The following is a 19,711-nucleotide window of genomic DNA, read 5'->3' as shown; positions in this document are numbered from 1 at the left end:
AAACGTCTGAAGCCAAAAACAGCAGCTGTAAAAACGTTAGATCTTTAATTGAACTTTAAATTGATACTAAGAGCCGGCTCACACTGGGGCGATCCGACTTCCAGCGCGACTTCCAGAGGCGATTCCGACACGACTTGAATGTGAACCACAGGGCGACCTGAGGCGATCTGGGGCGATTTATAAATCGCCTCCAGGACAGGGAATGTCAGAAATGGCCAATCAGAGCTACTAAGCTCTTCTGACATCATTATTCTTCCTGTTTGATTTCTTCTTCCCTGTTTTCCTGTGTCTAAAATGCTCTCTGTGCGTTACAATAGATCAGGGATCTATTGTTGTTGGGGGATCTGTTGTTCCTGCCAGGGATCTAGTTTTGTCAAGGATCTATTGTTGTTCTCATGTGAACTTGTGTTCCCATCAGGGATCTATTGTTGTTGGGGGATCTGTTGTTCCTGCCAGGGATCTAGTTTTGTCAAAGATCTATTGTTGTTCTCATGTGAATTTGTGTTCCGATCAGGGATCTAGTGTTGTCAAAGATCTATTGTTGTTCTCATGTGAACTTGTGTTCCGATCAGGGATCTATTGTTGTTGAGGGATCTGTTGTTCCTGCCAGGGATCTAGTGTTGTCAAGGATCTATTGTTGTTCTCATGTGAACTTGTGTTCCGATCAGGGATCTATTGTTGTTGAGGGATCTGTTGTTCCTGCCAGGGATCTAGTTTTGTCAAGGATCTATTGTTGTTCTCATGTGAACTTGTGTTCCTTTCAGGGATCTATTGTTGTTGGGGGATCTTTTGTTCATGCTATTGAGCTAATGTTGTCAATGATCTATTGTTGTTCTCATGTGAACTTGTGTTCCCATCAGGGATCTATTGTTGTTGGGGGATCTGTTGTTCCTGCCAGGGATCTAGTGTTGTCAAGGATCTATTGTTGTTCTCATGTGAACTTGTTTTCCGATCAGGGATCTATTGTTTTTGGGGGACCTAATTGTTCCTGCCAGGGATCTAGTGTTGTCAAGGATCTATTGTTGTTATCATGTGAACTAGTGTTCCGATCAGGGATCTATTGTTGTTCTTGTCATTTGTAGTAGTGTTCCTGTTAGGGATCTACTTTTTTGGGAAATCTATGGTTCCTGTCTGCATCTACTATTGCCAGCATGGGATATACTGTTCCTGCCAGGGGATCTATTGATGCCGGTGTGCTGTCTTCAAGAGGGAGTTCATGCCGCCATTCTCTGTGCAAACAAGTGGCATGTATGGAACTACAACCAGCATGCCTAGGCAAGGAAAATAGACATATAATAAAAAGGTTAAACTTACTTTTGGCAGTGCGGTCGGTCTCAGACAATATGCCCCAATCCTCAAAGGTCAGGCGAGAAATGTCCAGCCAGGCATTGTCCCTCTTTATTTGGTCCTTGTAAAAGGGGTCCCTCTTGTCGTAGAGGCATGGTCTCTCTTTTACCAGCCTTATAAGGGACTCATTATCCACAGCCTCTTTCCTAACTCTGGCAGCCATGGTGCAAACAGAGACAACGTACTAAGAAAGTGAAAGTAATCCGTGCCAAGAAGGTGGGAAGAAGGTGGGGGCTGCCTGGGGACAGGGGAGTACCTGGGGGCTTCTGGGTAAATTCCTCTCTGCTTCTGGCAAAATCGCCTCACTATGAACAGGGATCAGACTTGAAAGCTACTTCCATTGAAATCAATGGGTAGGAATCGCCTACAAGTCGGATTGAAGTAGTACAGGAACTTCTTTTGAAGTCGGATCGCCTTGAGTCGTGTGTATTAACACCACTCCCATTCACTTGCATTGTTTTTCTTGACAGCACGACTTGGGACGACTTGAGGCGATTTCAAGTCGGATCACAAATCGCCCCAGTGTGAACCGGCTCTAAAGGCTCTTATTTATGTTTTTAAATAACAAACATGTCATACTTACCTCCACTGTGCAGCTCGTTTTGCACAGAGTGGCCCCCAAACATCCTCTTCTGGGGTCCCTCAGTGGCTCTCGCAGCTACTCCCTGCATTAGATAACACCCTTGGAGAAGCACTCTCCTGAGGGGGTTACCTTGCGGGCGCGCTCTTGAGTCATGCACTCGTCGTCCATAGACGCCGAGTGTATGATTTGGCCCCACCTCCCGGTGCCTGCATTATTATTTGATTGACAGCAGCGGGAGCCAATGGCTGTGCTGCTATCATCTATCCAATCAAAGTCAGGACTTTGTGGAGAGGAGGGCAGCGGGGACGTGCAGAGAAGGTTAACTGGCTCAGGTAAGTAAAACTGGGGGCCTGATTGCCTAGTGTTTTTTCCCTAATGCATAGGATGCATTAAGGTGAAAAAACATGAACCTTTATAACCCCTTTTAACTATAGTTGTTTCATTAACCACTTGCCGCCCGCCAATGACAGATTGACGGCGGCAAAGTGGTTGTAGAATCCTGACTGGACGTCATATGACGTCCTCAGGATTCTGAGCCGCTGCGCGCCCCCGGGGGCGCGCATTGCGGCGATCGTTGTTGCAGGGTGTCAGTCTGACACCCCGCAACACCGATCTCGGTAATGAGTCTCTCACGGAGACTCTCTACCACGTGATCAGCCGTGTCCAACCACGGCTGATCACGATGTAAACAGGAAGAGCCGTTGATGGCTCTTCCTCACTCGCGTCTGACAGACGCGAGTAGAGGAGAGCTGATCGGCGGCTCTCCTGACAGGGGGGTTTCTGGCTGATTGTTTATCAGCGCAGCCCCCCCTCGGATCGCCACATAGACCACCGGGGAAGCCCACCCTGGACCAGGGAAGGGCAAAAAAAAAAAAAAGGGGGCAAAAAAAAAAAAAAAAAAGTCTGAGCCAAAAAAAAAAAGCATTAAAAAAAAAAAGATGCCAATCAGTTCCCACAAATGGGCACTGATTGGCACACATGGGTAAATCAGTGCCGCCCCACAGTGTCCATCAGTGCCGCCCCACAGTGTCCATCAGTGCCACCCCACAGTGTCTATCAGTGCCACCCCACAGTGTCCATCAGTGCCACCCCACAGTGCCCATCCATGCCCAGTGCCCACCTATCAGTGCCCATCTATGCCACCCATAAGTATCCATCAGTGCCGCCCATGAGTGCCCATCTGTGCCGCCTATGAGTGCCCAGTGCCGCCCATGAGTGCCCATCAGTGCCGCCCATGAGTGCCCATCAGTGCCACCCATGAGTGCCTATCAGTGCCGCCCATGAGTGCCTATCAGTGCCGCCTATGTGTGCCAATCAGTGCCACCTCATCTGTGCCCATCAGTGCCACCTCATCGATGTCCATCAGTGCCATCTCATCGGTGCCCATCAGTGCCGCCATATCAGTGCCCGAAATTGAAAGAGAAAACTTACTTATTTACAAAAAAATTAACAGAAAAAAATAAAAACGTAAATTTTTTCAAAATTTTCTGTCTTTTTTTAGTTGTTGCCCAAAAAAAAAATTGCAGAGGTGATCAAATACCACCAAAAGAAAGCTCTATTTGTGGGGAAAAAAGGATGCCAATTTTGTTTGGGTACAGTGTAGCATGACCGCGCAATTGCCATTCAAAGTGCGACAGTGCTGAAAGCTGAAAATTGGCTTGGGCGGGAAGGTGCGTAAGTGCCCTGTATGGAAGTGGTTAATCACACTAGCAATTAATGGTTGTATTTGCTGCTTGAGGTTCCTATATCATGTCAAAGCTATTGCATCTGCTTTGGGTAACAGCTTTTGCTCCAATTTTCAGAATTAATATGATATACCTCTGCTAATAATTTGTTGCAGTGCTTCTCAATATAATCAGGACTTGTAGTAACTGACACTCATGTTTAAGTCCATTAAAATCTCCTTAAGCGGGAACAATCACTCAGTTTATGCCTCTATGTTTTTGGAACTTCAGAAACATCCATACTAAGTTATCTTATAATTGTAGCAATGATGGTGGGCTCCTGGTTTCCTGCAATTTTCTCATTCCTTAGACAGTGATTAAACCTCTTTAAGTACCTTTTTATAAGCATCAGTTTTGTGGCTAAATGAGCATCTTGCCTCAAGCAACACATTGGGGGGCAGGGAATCAGTGAATCCCCTAGTTGCCTTTAGTCTGCCCTGCACCTTTTTTTTTTTCAGAAAAAGGTAAGAGTCTATGAGGGATTAGTGATAGAATACCCAAACAGGTTATGGTAATGGACCCAAAAATATCTCCCAATACACTAGTATGACACGAGTAGCTGGCAATTGTTACAACAAAAATTTAGCATTATGGCAGTAATACTGTTCTCTGGAGTCGTTCCTCACAGACTCCCCACTCCAGTTTTTTTATTACTGGTCCTCTTCCAATTTTTTATTTATAACAGGAAACCGGTCCACATGGACCACACATACATGGCAACCCTGATGCCATTGGTACATTAACCACTACCCGACGGCCGTACGACTTTATACGGCCGCGGGGTGGTTCTAAATCTCTAACAGGCCGTAAAAAGACGGCCTGCGCGCGCATTCAGCAGCGCGCGCGCGTCCGTGCTCGCCGCATCGCTGAGATGCCGATGCGAGTGCCTGGCGGCCGTGATGTCTGCCAGGGACTCGGGATCGGCGGCTACAGGGACAAGACGTGGAGATCTGTGTGTAAACACAGAGATCCATGTCCTGTCAGGGGACAGAGGAGACCGATCTGTGTCCCTTGTACATAGGGACACAGATCGGTCACCTCCCCCAGTCACCCCCCCTCCACCTACAGTTAGAACACAATACAGGTACACATTTAACCCCTTCCTCACCCCCTAGTGTTAACCCCTTCAATGCCAGTCACATTTATACAGTAATTAGTGCATATTTATAGCACTGGTCGCTGTATAAATGTGAATGGCGCCAAAAATGTGTCAAAAGTGTCCGATGTGTCCGCCATAATGTCGCATAATGTCGCAGTCACGAAAAAAATGCTGATCGCCGCCATTAGTAGTAAAAAATAATTCTGTCCCCTATTTTGTAAGCGCAATAACTTTTGCGCAAACCAGACGCTTCTTGCAATTTTTTTTATTTTTTTTTCCCACAAATATGTAGAAGAATACGTATCGCCTAGACTGAGAAAAAAATGTTTTTTTTTTTTAAAATTGGGCTATTTATTATAGCAACAAGTAAAAAATATAGTTTTTTTTTCAAAATTGTCGCTCTATTTTTGTTTAAAACACAAAAAATAAAAACCGCAGAGGCGATCAAATACCACCAAAAGAAAGCTCTATTTGTGGGGAAAAAGGACACCAATTTTGTTTGGGAGCCACGTTGCACGGCCACGCAATTGTCAGTTAAAGTGACGCAGTGCCACAAGCTGAAATTTCACCTGGTCAGGAAGGGGTATATGTGCCCAGTAAGGAAGTGGTTAAGAAGGTACATCAAACAGGAAGGTATATGCATTCATATCAGACAACATTTGTAAAATCCGGTCTGGTTTTTCCATGTTCGGGATGCACTAAGGCAATACAACCTGGCCCAGTGTGCCCGGTTCCCCTTCTTTTATCACATATATAATAGCAACGGAAAATAGTAGTAGTCAAGGAATGGTACAGTGTCCCAGAATGTAGGGGCGAGAAAAGGAAGAATAAGAGAAGGAAGAAAGAAAAAAGGGTGAGGGGGGTGATTTACAGACATGGGTTTCATCCCCCACCCTGCAAGTAAGGATATCAGTTGCAGAGTGCATGGCCAGGCTCGGGGTACTATTAAAAAAGGGAGCACAACATCTCATGTTACCGGACTTTCTCCCCTGAGGGCCTGTCCCTCCGCCGAATACCTGAAGACATTCCATAATTGCCATGAATTGGAATATGCTTCTTGCCTATCTTGGCTTGTAAGGATTAGATCTTCCATCTTATTGACGTCGTCGACCTTTTTGAACCATTGGATAACGGTCGGCGGGTGTGGAGATTTCCAGTGTAATGGAATGCAGGCCTTGGCTGCATCTAATAAGTGGCGCACAACAGATTTCTTATAAATCAGGGCAGGAGTGTCATTGGTGTGTAAGAGAAAAAATGCCGGGTCGTCCGGGACCACCCGATCTGTGAATTTCTGAACTAGTCGGGGGATCTCCTCCCAGCATTACCGGAGTTGGGGGCAGGACCAGAAAATGTGCAGAAGTGTGCCTTTTGACAACGCCAGCAAAGATCTGACATTGTAGGATTTTTTTTTATAATAGAGCTGGGGTTCTATACCTATATCTATAGTAGCTTGTAATTCGTTTCCTGAATCTGTGCACAGGGAAGATTTGTGCGTAAATTTGAGTATGTGTTGCTTCTTGTGTGCCGTGAAGGTGAAATTTAGTTCCCTTTCTCGCCTAGCGAGCCTCAGGAGCTCCAGTTCCCCTGGTGGAGTGATAAGCATGTTGTATGTCAGGGAGAGTGTGTGTGGCAGCGCCTCAGTTCCCATACAGAGTTCCTCCAAGGACGTGAGGGTCTGATTGGTAGTTGTGAAGGGTGGAAGACTGGTAAGAAAGTGGTTAAGCTGAAGGGCCCTCATGAAGTCGGTCCTCTTCCAATTTGAATGATGTCCAGTGAATTCTACAGAGAGCAGTACCAGGTCATTACATGGTATCATTTACTGGATCATTCAGCACCTGCCAACTGCCAGAGAAAGACGAGGAGGAAGAGAACCAGTGACGTCACATGACCAAACCAAAGAGACATAAAAAAAAGTATATATCCAAAATATTTAGACTAGCTCATGGATCTCCGGTGGGGGTAAGTTGGGTTAGAAATCAGTGGGGACAGAAATCCTTGAGTACGGTTGTTTAGAACATATAGCTCATTAAGCTGTATCGTGCTAGAAGTCAGCAATATGAGATACACATTTGGCAAAAAGGAATGATTTATATGTTTTCCACCAACTATCAACTATTAAGGACTAAACCCTTTTTTTTAATTTGTGATGGAAATGAGACATGTAAGATCCTCTTTGTTTATGAAGCCTCTGCTGTGCGCTGGTTTAGTGGAGGGTTGCTTTGTCCTTTTATATTTACACCACCATAATCTGATTGGTTATACTTATAATAGGGCCCCAAGCCCTACTCCACAGAAGCCATGGTTTCCATACACAGCACTGATAATAGCCAACAAGACTAAAACAGCAGTTTCCAGTTTGGCTCTAAAATATTAGGATACACCTTTATGTTAAACCACAGGTTCTGAATGTATACTAAGGGGTAATGACTTGACTGATTGAATGACAGTCCAAATTCCTAAGAGGAATAATTCCCATATTATTTGAATTTGTGATAGAAATTAATCTTGAGGATATCTTCTGTTTTAAGAAAACTCTGAATGAGATTGTTGAATAATTCTGATACTATTAGCATGTGATAGAGATAAGAGATGCAGCCATGCACATTTATGGGTGGCTACAAGCACAGTGATGTTCTAAAGCAGTGGTTCTCAACCTGGGCTGTTCCTGAAGCCTGCACCGCTCTCCCAGCCTTTTGCAACCGCCCAGCTGGGCTGTTCCTGGAGCCTGCGGCCACCCACTCAGCCTCTTTGCAGCCGCCCATTCAGTTCACAGCATGGGTGGGGGGGCAGAGACTAGAGGTCAGCTGACTGATGAGGAATGTGAAGTGGGAGGGGCTGGAGGAGACCCTATCTTCTGATTGCGGCATAGGTGTCACTGCTACGAGACACCACAAAGTCGGAAACACAGAGAAAATAGAGAATATATGGAAGGGAGAGAAAAAGAGGGGGAGGAACCAAGATAAAAGGGAGAGAAAGAATGAGAGAAATAACAAGAAAGACGGCTAGAGAGAGGGATGGGGGGAAAAACAAGAAATTAGGAGAGAGCGATGCAAGGGAAAGAAAGGAGAACAAAGAGAAAGAGTGGTACATCCTAAAATGTACCATAAGGGGTTTTAACACTGTACGAGTGGAAGGGACTCGGGGAGCGCTATATGTCTGTGGGTTAGGGGCGCAAAATTACTTGTGTTGCCACGCAAATAATTTTACTGTTAGGGGTCCCCACAACTTGGGAAATTTTATCAAGGGGTCACGGCGCTAGTGAGGTTGTGAACCACTGTTCTAAAGCCTCATACACACGATCAGATTTTCATCGAACAAAGCGTAGAACTTTTGTCCGAAGGGCGTTAGCCATGAACTTGTATTGCATACAAACGGCAAAGAATTGTCAGCCAACAAACACAAAACTACGTGGTTTTCAGCTCTTTAGCACCACCCTTTGGGCAACTTCTGCTAATGTTGTGTTATGGTGAGCATTGCTTCTGAGCATGTGTGTTTGTACTTTGGAGTTTTGTACACACGATCGTATAATCTGCCAACATACATTTGTTGGCGGATAATTATAAAGCATGCTATCCCACATTTGTCCGCGGAAAATCCGACAACAATTATCCAATGGAGCATACAAACGGTCGGATTTTCCAACAACAGCCTGTCATCACACAATTCCCATTGGAAAATCCGATTGTGTGTACGGGCCTTAAGGCTCAGAGTACCTTGGCTTTATCTGGCCTTCAGTGACTGGATGAGTTTATGAATGATGCATGAACTAATTTAGTGACAATGCCAATTGTATGCATTGCAGACTAATGCCGCATACACACGATCATTTTTCAGGTTGTAAAAAACAAAGTTTTTCAGCCTCTAGAAAAAACGTTTTTTTTTTCAACTTCATCATTAAAACGCCGTTGCCCACACACGATAGTGAAAAAAAAAATGCTCTAGCAAAGTGCGGTGACGTACAACACGTACAGCGGCAATATAAAGGGGAAGTTCCATGCGGATGACGCCACCCTTTGGGCTGCTTTAGCTGATTTAGTGTTAGTAAAAGACGATGCGCGCTTTTCTGTCTGTTACAGTGTGATGAATGTGCTTACTCCATTAGGAACAGTAGTTTTACCAGAACGAGCGCTCCCATCTCATAACTTGCTTCTGAGCGTGCAGTGGTTTTTCACGTCGTTAAAGCCCACACAGGATAATTTTTTACAACCCGAAAAACTACATTGTTTAAAACGTCGTGAAAAAATAGAGCATGTTCGAATTTTTTTTTTTTTTCGTTTTTCAGAAACCGAAAAATGCTCTGAAGCCCACACATGATCATTTTAAATGACATTTTTAAAAAATGACGTTTTTCACAACCCGAAAAATGATCGTGTGTATGCGGCATTAGGGTAAGTACACTCAATCTATTCATAATCTACGTGTTTTAATATAATCATGTCAATGAAAAATATAACCAAAAATATAACCTAGAACAGTTTTGACATTTCTTTTTTTTAAGTCAGATCAAGCACATACCTGTATTTTCACAAAATGTGTACAATATTCCCAGATAATTCGTTCTCACTATCCCCAAAGGTAAAACATGTACAGTATAATGTGATGTAATTAGGTCATTTAGAAGGAAACAATGTATAGTACCTCCTTTGTGAATGTGCGGATTACACCACCTGCCAGCCTCAATCACATAAACAGGGAATTCTCAAAGATTTTCTAATGGTCAATTGAGACTCTACATGCCGACTTTGAGAGTTTAAAAGTAAGTGCCCTGTTGTGATTCAGATGGGTGGTTATTTTTTAAGAATTCCCATCTAGTCCTGTCCATGTGATTTCAATGAAATTTTGGATTTTCTCACCTGTCTTTCTGTTTTTACATGTTAAAAAAAACGTTAAAAAGTATAACATGTTCTAAGTGCAATTAAAGAATAGATATTTGTGCTGATAAAGACGCTCTGATGTCCTCCTTTTGATTCCTGAAAAGACCCCCCCTGCTGCAACCTTAACACTCTAATAACTGGTCTTTCTTTCAACCTGCCCACCCACCTGATACCCCCTTTGGGCCTCATGACCCTCCCTCCAGTCATACTCCAGGAACTCTGAATCCACAAAGACTTTGGTCTCTAACCCCCTGTTGTTCTTGTCACTTTTGCTGCTTTACTGTCTGTTTACAGTTTGATTGTCTCTCCCCTCTCCCCACATTCCTTTCCCTCCTTGACACCCCCTCCCCTCCCCCACCACTCCAGCTTTCTTCCTTACCCCCCCTTCAATGGACACTCTTGCTTACAGTACATTTGGTTGTAAGTCAAGACTTCCTTTGGGCCACTTCGATGGTTGGTGGCACCCTTGGTAGATCTCATATCAATCCGCACCTTTAGGGCTTCATTAAGATCATCTAAAATAAGCATTGTAAGGTGCATTAGGTTTATTTAATATGACTATTTAGAGCAGTGATTCTCAACCTGGGGGTCGAATGAGGATTTGCCAGGGGTCACCGAATCCTGGTCTGTTTCTGAAGCCTGCATCACTCTACCAGCCTATTTGCTATCCCTGGAGCCTGTGGCCACCCAGCTGGGCTGTTCCTGAAACCTGCAGTCGTCCACTCAGCCTCTTCACAGGTGCCCATTCAGTTCACGGCATGGCTAGGGGGCAAAGACTAGAGGTCAGCTGACTGGTGAGGAATGTGAAGTGGGAGGGGCTGGAGGAGACCCTATCTCCTGATTTCAGCATAGGTGTCACTGCTACGAGACACCACAAAGTCGGAAACACAGTGAAGCCGGAGGCACAGTGAGTGACACTACCTGTGATTATAGTTGCCATTAAAAGGACTCAGGGAGCGCTAAATATCTGTTGGATAGGGGAGCAAATTACTTGTCTTGCCTTGGGTGCTGACAACCCACGCTACGAAAATAGTTTTACTGTTAGGGGTCCCCACAACTTGGAAAATGTTATCAAGGGGTCAAGGCACTAGAAGGTTGAGAACTACTGGTTTAGAGGAAGTCTTTTTTATGTCATGCCTAATTCCGCGTACAGAAGATCGGACATTGCGACAACAAAACCGTGGATTTTTTTCCGATGGATGTTGGCTCAAACTTGTCTTGCATACACACGGTCGCACAAATGTTGTCAGAAATTCCGAACGTCATGAACATGGTTACGTACAACACGTACGACGGCACTATTAAAGGGAAGTTCAATACCAGTCGTGTTAGTAGAAGTTTGGTGAGAGACGATTGTGCGCTTTTCAGCCTTGTGCTTTTCAGTCCGTTACAGCGTGACGAATGTGCTATCTCCATTACGAATGCTAGTTTTACCAGACCGACCGCTTCCGTCTCATACTTGATTCAGAGCATGCGTGGAATTTTGTGCGTCAGAATTGTCTACACATGATCGGAATTTACGAGAATGGATTTTGTTGTCGGAAAATTTGAGAACCAGCTCAATTTTTGTTGTCGGAAATTCCAAAAAAAAAATGTCCGATGGAGCCTGCACACGGTCGGAATTTCCGACGACAAGCTTCCATTAAACATTTGTTGTCGGAACTTCCGAACATGTGTATGCAGCATAAGTATTTTTTTTTTCACAAAGCATAAGTATTTTTAGCACTGACCTAACATGCACTGTGGCCTTATTTCAATGTAAAACTCAATGAAGCACTACCCCCGAAGGAGCTGCTGGTTTGTTTGGGTCTGTACTCTGGCTATCAACCTCTGAAACTGTCTCGAACCCTTCCTTGGCACAACTGGGGAACACATTGATATCCTACCACAGTGAAACTTACAAATAAATTGTTACCTGGTATTGTCACTGGTCACACAGGATAATAGATAGACTGCACACAGGTTGACACTTAACCAAGGAGACTTTACTTGGTAAGAAAAGTAAAAGTAAAAGGAACAGATTAATACAGTACAGTGGACTGCTTAGAGGGCCCTGTACACACGACCGGTTCATCCGATGAGAACGGTCCAACGGACTGTTTTCATCGGGCCACCGCTGAAGTGGCCTGATGGTCTGATGTGTGTACACACCATCAGTTCAAAATCCGATCGGGTCAGAACGCGGACACGTAAACCACGTACAACATCACTATAAAGGGGAAGGCCAAAGCCTTCGTCGCCACCCTTGAGTCCGCTTTTGCTAATTCTGTGTAACCGCGTGTTAGTGAAAGTTTGGTTAGAGCTGATTTGCGCTTTTCAGTCTCCGTGCCTTTAACAGGTCGTATTCTCGGGTTCAGTGTGTGCTTGTAGGTTCGTATTTGGCATTCAGTGCTGGCTGTCGGGTCATTTCTGCTTTGCAGTGCCGTCCTGTCCGCTCGTATTTGTGTGCAGTGCGTTCTTTACAGGTATTGCTGGATTTGGGGGCATTTCCCAACTGCTCCGAACGCCGCCGATCGGCTCAGATCGGTGCTGTTCGGCTCTGCTCGGCTCCGGCGCCCCCCACCTCAGGCCAAAAGCAGTATTGCACACCGCTTTGGCTTGAATCCTGCTCGTTTTGCAAGAAAACACTCACAAACCGAGTCAGTTTTTTTTTAAATACAGTGCTCGTATTGCGAAACGCTCGTTAACCGCAATCCGAGGTTCCACTGTATTTTGGAAATGTTTCAAAGGGGAGGTCCTCAACATTTGAACACTGATTGGTTTTGGGGCTGAAAGGAGAGGACAGAGTACAAGATCACATCAAGTTCCCTGGCATGAGGGGAGGGACTGATAATTGTTTTATCAATCTCAATAAAATAGTAAAGGAGGAAGGCAAAAGGCGGGATGAGGGGGAGGAATATATGAGTTCCGTTTTAGAAAGGTTTAGTTTGATGTACATCATTAGCAGGGATGTATCTTGGCCTAGGCCACACGAAAAAAAGACCCCCGATCCGTCCTTTTATTTAATCGGCTCCCGCAGCCGCCTTCCGGCTCCCTCATAAATTTAGCCCCCGGTGCGGCGGCCTGTAGCGTGGCACTTGCGCTAGCAACATACATGGGGCGTACTTGGCCAGGGGGAGGGAGCGACTGACGCCCGCATTAAACGGCCGGTGATTGGCCAGACCGGATGCATGTCATACCAGAGGTGCGGGGAGGGTACAGAGGTACGGGGAGGGTACAGAAGTGCGGGGAGGGTACAGAGGTGCGAGGAGGGTACAGAGGTGTGGGGAGGGTACAGAGGTGCGGGGAGGGTACAGAGGTACGGGGAGGGTACAGAGGTATGGGGAGGGTACAGAGGTGCGGGGAGGGTACAATGGTATGAGGAGGGTACAGAGGTGCAGGGAGGGTACAGAGGTCACATCAGTCCCTGCCCTCAAGGAGCTTACAATATAAAGTCCCTAACTCGCATTCATACATACACATGGTAAGGGCAACAATTTAGACAGGAGCCAACTGCAACTGGATTGATTGATGTATGTATGGAGTGAATGGTGCGTGAGTGTGCTAATGTACAGAGAGGAAGAGGCGGAGCTCTAACAGGAAAAGGTGGAGCCTAAAGTGGAAGGGGTGTTGTTTACAGATGATAGGGTGTGTCTTAAACAGGAAGGGGTGGGTCATATTTAAATTAGGGGGCGCATGAGTTTAGTCAGGCCTAGGGCAGCACAAAACCTAAATACACCTCTGATCATTAGTACTCAGTAGTGCCAAGTGCTGCCTAATCTCTTGTTGACTTTGGAGGAAAGGCCTAGTGAACTCTGTAAGTGTACAGTGAAAACCTTCTAGCCACGACAGCTGCACTCACTATGGAAATGTATCTCGAACCAACATACAGGCACTCAGGAAAGCATTATCGGTCCAAGAAGACATCTTTAATGTTTCTTTCTGTGTAATTGAATAAAGCTTTGTGACGGCTTTAGTTACACAATTGATGTTGCCTTATGCTCTTGTTCTCTTCTGTCTGAAGTGGTAAATCCTAATTTCAGGATGCTTAATGAGTACACTGAAATAACCCAAGGAAGGATGTTGGCTTATCTGGTTTGGGGAAAAATTCAATGGTGCCACATGTAGGTCTGAGTCATATACATCTACACAGCCACAACACATTGCAACGATAAGGATGGTGAAAATATTAAAATAATGGTCAGTAAAATTTCAAAGAAGAAAGAGTTTTGCCGCAATAAAGGAAGAAACTGTATACAAGTAATTGTTTGCACATGCCTGTAACACTGCATGCACGCTTAAGGAAACCATTTGTCTGCTCTGAGGAAACCACCGCGCTGTCAGTCCCCTACAGCAAGACATCAAGCAGAATTGTAATTTCACAAATTAGATTTCTCTTTTTTCTTTCTGTTCTTTTTTAGGAATACATTGCAACAAGATAAACCACATTTCACTACAGTATATCATTTATACAGAGTGAAGCAATATTGCAAATGTCATGCACTTAAAGCTGAACTCCATACAGCTAAATACACACATAAGTCAGCAGTTTTACCTGCCAAATGATTCATACTCATGGCCATTCACTCCTGAGATTCACATGGCTCTGCCACAGGCCTCTGCCTGGCAGGGCAAAGAATCTGCTCTTTCTTTGCTGCAGTTTCATTTTCACTTGCAGGTCTCCTACTAATCTAAACCTGTGATTAGACACTAAAGCTACATTTACATAGACAAATATCCCTGCAGCAACAGCCGCTGGGAGAGGAGGGAAGCCAGCAGCGTTCCGGGAGAAAGGGGGGGGCTACGGCAGTAGGGGGAATCTATGCTGCACAGAGTGATTAGGGTGTGCCTGAGCACACCTGGCACACCCTGTGCGCATGCCTATGAAGGTCACATAATATGGACATCACACTTGTGGACGTGTATACAGGCTGCAGTAGAAATCTCCTCCTACCTGAACTTTCAGCACTGGAAAAACTGTGCAGTTTATTACTGACCGTGGTATACAGATCAGCCAAAAAGATATATAGTAGCAAAATAAGATTTATAAGCTGTGGGCAGGCAGATGAACTATTTTCATATTACTGGGTTTAGTAACACTTTAATGACCCCAGTTGTAGGCAGGACTTTCAAACATGCCCCTTTATCTCCCCAGTGTGCAGAATTCAGTATAGGTGATGGTGGAAATGACCTCAGGGGACATGATATACATATGAATACCGCCTCTATTTACATATGCATGCCGCCGTTATTTGCATATCAATGCCTGTATTTACATGTGAACACAGGGTCTGCAGGCAAGTCATCTGTACACAACAATAGGGCAGAGCTGGGCAGCATTAGTAACATAACTTCACACTGAGATATCAGGACACAGCATGAGACAAAAACCTCAAGGGACAAGGAAATTTAAACTTGGATAGTTGGCAAGTATGAGACAGCTGCTTTGGCCCCCATAACAATGATGGGGCCCAGGGCAGCTTCCCCTTTTGCCCTGTCTTAAAAACAGTCCTGACGATGAGAATCAGTAGATTCTTGCCAACAGTTCTAAATGCTGCATGCACATTCTGTGGGCGAACGGCAGCATCTGTCAGATGTGTTCTCTATACAAAGCAATGGCTGGCCCCACCACTGTTTGCATGTAACCATTCATCTACGCGGTTACATGTGAAAAAACAGGCCTCCTGCTGACTCTGGACGCAAGACAGTGTGGGTCCAGGTACAGTGTTTCTGTGGTGTTTCTGGCTGCTGCGTATCAATCGGCCAGTTTGCCTGCTGCCATAGATAGCACAGAGTGAAGCTGCGTCCAGAGGTTGCATTTAGCCTCTTCTGAGTGCAGTAAACCATTTGCTCCTGGTCTATGAATGTAGCCTAAAAGTTGAAGCGGCACACTGATAAGTTCATCTTTCCATCAATATGTGCCAAGAGATGGGCTTCAATTACATAGATACATCAGTATCCTTTCATCCATTTGCTTCAACCCTTAAAAATGCCAATTCTTAAACTACAAAGTTTATGCACACAGACCTGCAAATTTGTTTCACTGCTTATTATACCAATAGAAGCTGATGGTTATAAGCTCCCAGTCCACTGTGTGGCCCCGAAACTTTGCTATCTGCTGTAACAATGTGATCGCTGATTAAATAAACTTTGGATCTATTCTGGAAATCCTTGGTGTGCTGGTGACATGTTTTGTTTTGACTTCAAACGGTTCCAGTACACTACATTTCAACAGGAACGTGTGCGTTGGGATTAGTATGTCTGTGTGTGAATGGACACGCAGAGCCGTGGCTCAGGAGCAAGCCTGCTTGGGTGCCCCATTGCAAGCTGCTTGTTCTGGGGGCACTTTGCAGGAGGCAAGGGCCAGGAGCGCTGGTGGGGGACCCAAGATGAAAGGGGTCAGGTCTGATCTGTGCAGAAACACTGCACAGAGAAGGTAAGTATGATATGTTTTTTTTTTTTTTTTTAATTGGCATTAATATCACTTTAGCCACTTGCCTACTGAGCACTGTTACTCCTTTCCTGCCCAGGCCAATTTTCAGTTTTTAGCGCTGTCAAAATTTGAATGGCAATTGCACGGTCATACTACACTGTACCCATATGGAATTTTTATATATTTTTTTCACACAAATAGAGCTTTCATTTTTTATTTTTTGCTAAACAAAGAAAAAAAGACAGAAAAAATAAGTTTTTCAGAGTTTGTTATAAAATTTTGCAACTTTCCTCCTTCACTGGTGTGCACTGATGAGGCTGCACTAATGGGCACTGATAGGCAGCATTGATGGGCACTGGTGAGGCAGCACTGATGGGCACTGATGAGGCAGCACTGGTGGGCACTGATGGGCTCTGATAGACAGCACTGATAGGTACTGATAGGTAGCACTAATAGGTGACGCTGATGGGCATTGAGGAGCCGAGACAGCCGCCAAAGGACCCCAGAAGACCAGGTTCGGGGCCACTCTGTGCAAAACGAGCTGCACAGTGGAGGTAAGTATAACATGTTTGTTATTAAAAAAAAAAAAAAAATTGCCTTTACAACCCCTTTAACCTCTCCAGTAAGGGAACAGTTCCACTGCAAGGAAATTTTTTATTTTTTTTGCCAGTATTTCAGCTCCAAGCTACCCAACCCAATCCATACAGGACACAAAGGGCTGTGAAACCAACCATATAAATAAAGGTCTGGTAAGCAGTATGATCCAAACCAATCACGTCAAGTATGACAATTAATTTATTACAGATACTTATATAGCACTGTGAATTTATGCAGCACTTTATATATACTGGGGTAGATTCAGGTACCTTTGCGCAGTTTTTACGGAGGCGCAGGGCAACGTTTTTGCCCTGCGCCCCGCAAATTTTATGCGCTACCCGCGATTCACGAAGCAGTAGCACCGTAAATTGCGTGTGCGCTCCGGCAAAATGCCCGGCGTAAGCGCGCGCAATTTAAATGATCCCGTAGGGGGCGGGAATCATTTAAATTAGGCGCGTTCCCGCACCGATCGTAGAGCGCATGCTCCGTCGGGAAACTTTCCCGGCGTGCATTGCGGCAAATGACGTCGCAAGGACGTCATTTGCTTCAAAGTGAACGTGAATGGCGTCCAGCGCCATTCACGATTCACTTACGCAAACTACGTAAAGTTCAAATTTCGCGACGCGGGAACGACAGGTATACGTAACATTGGCTGCCCCTGCTAATAGCAGGGGCAGTCTTACGCGAAAACCGCCGTACGTAAACGACGTAAACTGCGTACGCAGGGCTCGCGTAACGTTGTGAATCGGCGTTAGTATGCAATTTGCATACTATACCCTGAGCACAACGGGAACGCAACCTAGCAGCCATTGCAAGAATGCAGCCTAAGATATGCGGGTATAAGAGCCTTATGCCACGCATATCTTAGGCTGCAGTTGGCGTAACGAGGTTCCTGAATCAGGAGCATTGGTTACGCCGGCGCAAGTAAGCAATTGCGCTGCGTAACTATGGTTACGCAGGCGCAATTGCTCTCTGAATCTGGGCCACTGTATATTGTACATTCACATCAGTCCCTGCCCTCAAGGAGCTTACAATCTAAGGGCCAGATCCACAGAGCAAGTACGCCGGCGTATCTACTGATACGCCGGCGTACTTTCAAATTTCCCGCGTCGTATCGTTGTTTTGAATCCTTAAAACAAGATACGACGGCTTCTGGGTTAGATCCGACAGGTGTACGTCTTTGTACGCCTTTGGATCTAAGATGCAATACTCCGGCGTCCACTGGGTGGCGTTCACGTCGTTTTCCGCGTCGGGTATGTAAATTACCGATTTACGACAATCCACGAACGTACGTGCGGTCGTCGCATTTTCTAACGTCGTCTGTAGTCGGCTTTTTCCAGCGTATAGTTAAAGCTGGTATTTTGCGGCGTATAGATAGACTGGCCGTCGTTCCCGTGTCGAAATTTGAAAAAAAAAATTTTTTGCGTAAGTCGTCCGTGAATAGGGATGGACGTAACTCACGTCTAAGTTAAAAAAATTACGTTGTTGTGACGTCATTTAGCGCAATGCACGGCGGGAAATTTAGGAACGACGCATGCGCATTTCATTCGGCGCGGGGACGCGCTTCATTTAAATGAAACCCGCCCCCAACCCGCCCAATTTGAAATACGCCGCCAGAAATACACTACGCCGCCGTAACTTATGGCGCGAACTCGCTGAGGATTCTAAAATGCACCAGGTAAGGTACGGCGGCGTAGTGTATCTCTGATAGGCTGCGCCAATGTATTTCTTTCTGGATCTGCCCCTAAGATTTCTAACTCACATTTATACATACACATACTAGGGCCAATTTAGACAGGAGCCAATTAACTTACCAGCATGTCTTTGGAGCGTGGGAGGAAACCCATGCAACACAAGGAGAACATGCAAACTCTGTGCAGGTAGTGCCGATGTTGGGATTTGAGCCAAGGACCCTAGTGCTGCTGGGTGGAAGTGCTAACCACTTAACCACTTTGCTGCCCCAAGCTAAGGTTTCATGTTGTTATGAAAGAATAAATACTCATATCAAAGCTTAGGTATAGCCATTTTTTTTTGGGGGGGGGGATAGTAGGAAGGGTTAGAGTTTGTATGCACCACTGGGTGGTGTTTTACTAGCTTTTCTAGTAAATTGGAAGTGGAAAAATATCCTGGTCCTCTCAGGCCCCGTACATACGACCAAACATGTCTGCTGAAACTGGTCCACGGACCAGTTTCAGCAGACATGTTCGGTCGTGTTTACGGCCGACCGGACAAATGTCCGGGGGATCGGACAGGTTTCCAGCAGACAAATGTTTCTTAGCATGCTAAGAAACATGTCCGCTGGAAGCCTGTCCGTCGGACATGTTCGGTCGTCTGTACGACTTACCGGACATGTCCGCTCAGCCGAAAGCCCTCGCATGCGTCAAAGTGATTCGACGCATGCGTGGAAGCATTGACCTTCCAGGGTCGCGCACGTCGCGGCGTCATCGTCGCGGCGTCATCGTCGCGGCCACGTCGCGACACGTCACCGCGTTTGTTTTCCCGCGGGGATTTTGGTCTGATGGTGTGTACAGCCATCAGACCAAAATCCGGCAGCGGACATGTCCGATGAAAACGGTCCGCGGACCGTTTTCAGCGGACAGATCCGCTGGTGTGTACAAGGCCTCACGGGTCACTCTTCTTACCACAACTGGGAAATAAACCACGCCCACTTGGGCTAGTATTTTTTCATGTTTTTTTTGCTCTCCATGTCCCTATTAAGGGGAATTCCCTTCATCTAATTCTCCAGAGATTGGGGAGGTATCTCTCCAAAGGAGACAGACATCAATGAAAACTTGGCATAGGTTGTAATCCTTCCCTACTCAATCCAATGCTGGAAAAAAAAATTGGGCTGGAGTTGGGATTCAAGCAACGTTTCAGGTATACCACTCTTTTCTGAACCACAATAAACATAGCACCAAAAGAGGGTTATTTAATAGAAAACTGTACTAAAAGAACAGTTACATTTTGTGAAAAAAAAAAAAAAGAACAGTTACAGTATAATTTACCTTTACATTGTTTATGTTTCCCTGTTCCATTTTTTTATGTTTTTAATAAACTCTTTATCAGTAGGGATGA

The sequence above is a fragment of the Rana temporaria genome, chromosome 1, assembly GCF_905171775.1.
Source record: "Rana temporaria chromosome 1, aRanTem1.1, whole genome shotgun sequence".
Classification (NCBI taxonomy): Eukaryota; Metazoa; Chordata; class Amphibia; order Anura; family Ranidae; genus Rana; species Rana temporaria.
The sequence above is the reverse complement of the archived record's forward strand: the minus strand, read 5'-3'. Positions refer to the sequence as shown.